The sequence below is a fragment of the Ixodes scapularis genome, unplaced genomic scaffold (assembly GCF_016920785.2).
Source record: "Ixodes scapularis isolate PalLabHiFi unplaced genomic scaffold, ASM1692078v2 PGA_scaffold4__175_contigs__length_147842914, whole genome shotgun sequence".
In the NCBI taxonomy this organism is placed as follows: domain Eukaryota; kingdom Metazoa; phylum Arthropoda; class Arachnida; order Ixodida; family Ixodidae; genus Ixodes; species Ixodes scapularis.
Window position 1 is genome coordinate 26,341,059 of NW_024609879.1, and position 3,995 is coordinate 26,345,053.

Sequence of the window (3,995 nt, forward strand, 5' to 3'; positions counted from 1 at the left end):
ATGCTTAGAGCTGGTACTTTTGTGCAAGGACCAGCAGTACCAGCTGAAATAAAACCGTTCTAAAGAAGGAATCGCATTGCTGAAAAACTTGTCGTTCCTGGGAACGAACACAGTGGCATCGTGCTCATCGCATGTGTAGACATAAAAATAACATGATTGTAAGTCCAGCACAAACATCAACACATGCACTTGTGCATAGTACTTGTGCGATGGCTTCAGGCACAACTTGTCATTAACGTAACTCCGGAGAGTTGTCCCAGCGCGCTAGCGCCACCCGCGGTGCGCAGATGCGTCACGGCTGGATGTGTGCTTTATTGCCAAAAGCGTGGTAGGCGTTGGAACATATTTCATGTTTATTTATCAGTCCAAATGTATTAGAATAAAAAATCATACCTGAAATACATATTTATGTTTACTGTAGTAACCAGGAAGGGCGAGTTACCGAGTTACTCTACTACTAAATTATAATGCGCGCATCTTTCCCGAGTTCCGAGTCACCCGGATTCCCATTTCTTCACTTTGTGTACATTCATGATTTAGTTTGTCATATTCGCTGTCCTGTTTCTATTGCCGCACCCGAGCTGATCATGTATATCGTCTGAGTCAAGTATGTCCTCGATGGCTTTAAGAAAACTGTGCTGAATTCTTCCATAAAAGACTTCCAACCCGAAGGTGTCGACGATTTCGATGCCGACCAAACTTACGACTGTTGGTGGCGTGGAGACGGCCGAACTCGCGCAGAATTTTACGACGAGAAAATTATCACCACGACCGGTACTTTCAACTTCACTAATAAGCTATTTCAGGAATATATGGACTCTTGCAGTTTGCTTAAAATTTTTGTTCATTTCTGTGCCTCGGTCCACAAATACAAGCGAGCGATATGGTACGGAAACGACCAAGCGTAAAGCGTAAAGAGAAGCATCGCGCGGCCTTAGTATCCACACACACAAATCAATTTCTTTCTGGTGGGTAACACGCATAAAGCTGTTACTGCAACACTTCTGGTCACAATCAACAAAAACTACGGATTCCAAACAAACAAGTTTGCCCGGCACTTGGTGCGCATTGTTTTCACCGTGGAGGAGAGGCGAAGAAAGTCTCTACATGAAAAGGCTTGCACTGCTCGAAAAGACATCCCCGCGAAGCAATGCATCGACAAGTAAAAGATGAATGCCATCATCAGTAAGTCCAGAAACTTGTGTAGTTTATTTTGTTTCGTTCTTATACTTTGCTTATACCTAAAGCTCTTATACCTCTTTCAAGCACGGTGGTTAGCACCTCATACCACCATTTCAATATTTTTTCCCCTTGTGGCATGGTGGTTTGGGTAAGAAACCACCAGTGCCTCTCTTTCTCGAGCTTCGCGCTGCTTACACCAGATGGCGCTAACTTCCTTGCGCGCTCCAACCACGTGGAAAAAAAGTTTTGTGGACGCTCTCCGGCTGCTATGGCGCCTCCCACGTTTGATCCCAAAAGATTTTACAAATTAGAAGGTAAGTGCTTACTCTACAGTACTGATAACAGCAAAAAAGAAAGTATGTGAGTGTACAATATATAATCTGCAAGAAAAGAATTACGGCACTTCATTATGGCTTAGCGTCTCTGTGTTGCATGTGGTGGTCATCAGAAGTAGCCACCATGCCTGAAGTGACTTGAGCTTTCTCATTGCAAATCCGGTGACCAGTGTGCTGAGGTCTAAAATGTAGCCAAATTATGTAAAAAATAAAGTGCTCATTCTCATTGTTTGCTGTTACAGAGGAAGAATATGAGGACATACCGAGCGACTGCGACAGTTTTGTAGGAGGAGATGAGTCAAGTGTCAGTGATTCCGACTATGATGCCAATGATGATTCTGGTGCAAGTCCTCAAGAAAACTCGCTAATGAAAAGAAAGGACATTCACACTGTGAGTGACAGCTCAGACACAGAAACGGATGACGACCCGCCAGTGACCATCTCAAAAATTCCCGTGTGGAGTGCGACTTATCGGATGTGTCCGCCACTCGCCTTTTTGTCTGAGCCTGGTGTTCCTAGTCACATCACGGACCTTGAGGACAAAAGTTTATTTGGCTTTTTTAGTCTTTTGTGAACCCCCTCCTGGATGCAAAGCGTGGTTTTTCAAACCAACCTGTATGCTCAACAGGACCGCAAGTCATACACACCCGCATCGGAACAAGAGATGCGTTGCTTTTTGGGCCTGAATCTTTTGATGGGAATCAAACGAAGCCCAAGCTACCGGGACTACTGGTCCAGTGCACCTGACCTTCATGATCCATTCATCTCGAAATTGATGACAGTGAACAGATTTGGTTGGTTTTTATCCCACCTTCATCTGAATGACAATGTCCTGCAGCCCCAAAGGGGTCACCCTGACTTCGACAGGCTGTACAAGGTGCGGCCACTTCTGACCGAGCTTTCAACAACCTTTGCAGACAACTACCTGCCCACGGAGCTTGTGGCGATTGACGAATCGATGATTAAGTTCAAGGGCAGGAGTTGTCTGAAACAGTACATGCCGAAAAAGCCGGTGAAGCGCGGCTACAAGGTCTGGATGCTGTGTGCCTGCACTGGGTACAATCTTAAGTTTGAGATCTATTCCGGAAGATCGGAAAGCGGCGTCCAAAAGGAGTTGGGCGCGCAGGTGGTAAAGAACACGTGTCAAGGCCTCGCTGGTAAATACCACCGGGTGTTTTTTGATAACTATTTTACCAGCTATAACCTTCTGAAGGAGTTGAGAGAGGCAGATATCTATGCATGCGGAACAGTCAACTGAAACCGAAGACACTTGCCGAAATTACAAGCCGACAAATCAATGACAAAAGGGGACACAGACTATTCAGTGAGTGATGAGAGCCTGTCCTGCTTCAAGTGGAAGGACAAGAGAACAGTTCACCTCTTGTCGAACTTCCATGACCCGGCAGATGAAGTCGAAGTTGACAGAAAAAACAAGGACGGAACTGTCAGCAAGGTACCCTACCCTGCAGCCTTGCAAGACTACAACCGCAATATGAATTTCGTTGACAAGTTTGATCAACTGAAAGGTCAATACCAGGTTGACAGAAAATCACGGAAGTGGTGGCACATGATTTTCTTCCATTTTCTCGATTGCTGCGTTGTGAATGCGTTCATAATCTTCAAAGAACTTGAAGATTCCGAAAAGATGACCCTCAAAGACTTTCGCAGAAGTGTCATTGCATCATTGACTGCAGAAGGACAAGTTGGCTCTAGCTCTAAGCGAAAGTCATCAACCCACCAGACTGTCCAACTGAAAAAGTCAAAGCCCTACGTAGCCCCGATCATCCGTGTCACTGAGTCCAAGCACCAGCCAAAGAAATGCACGTCACGGAGGTGTGCAAATTGCAGCACGAAAGCGCAACCCACAAGAACAACATGGATGTGCGAAACCTGCAGCGTCCCACTCTGCCTTAGGAAAGAAAAAAATTGCTTCTCGGATTTCCACAGGAAGTGATTTTGGATGCCCTTCGAGCATGGTGGTTACCTGAACTGACCACCCGATATATTCCCATCTACACTGATTTAATTTTTTCTTATTGCCAGAAACGAGTTTTCTTGTCCGTAGTTCACTGTTTAATCAATAAAGTTCCGTTTTTTTGCTAAAACGAACTTCTGTGCCTGAAAGAGATACTTACGCTTTGAGTGACCCACTCTTTGTTGGCCGGTCAAAATAAGTAAATAAATACTGTTAACATTTTCTGCCCCAAATGGTCTAAAATTTGTCATTTATTTCTAAAACAGTTATCTCTTTACTATTTTCCTAGTTCTCAAATTATATATTTTTTAGTATAATGTAATCAATCATATATTGATAGTACCAGCTTTGCTGCAGAAATATATTTCTAGTTACTTAGCTGCTGCTTTAATAAATGTAATATATAAGTGTCATGTCACACTTAGAAAAAAGTATTGATTCTGGCTGATTGTAGCAAAAATGTTTTCCTTCCGCAGCCTACGTCTGCAGCCATTGCAAGGTGG

The 3,995-nt window shown here is 44.1% G+C and overlaps 1 pseudogene; it reads left to right on the forward strand.

Moving 5' to 3' along the window:
• The first annotated feature begins 1,450 nt into the window (after positions 1-1,450).
• Positions 1,451-3,659, forward strand: LOC115309408 (annotated as a pseudogene).
• Positions 3,660-3,995: the final 336 nt, after the last annotated feature.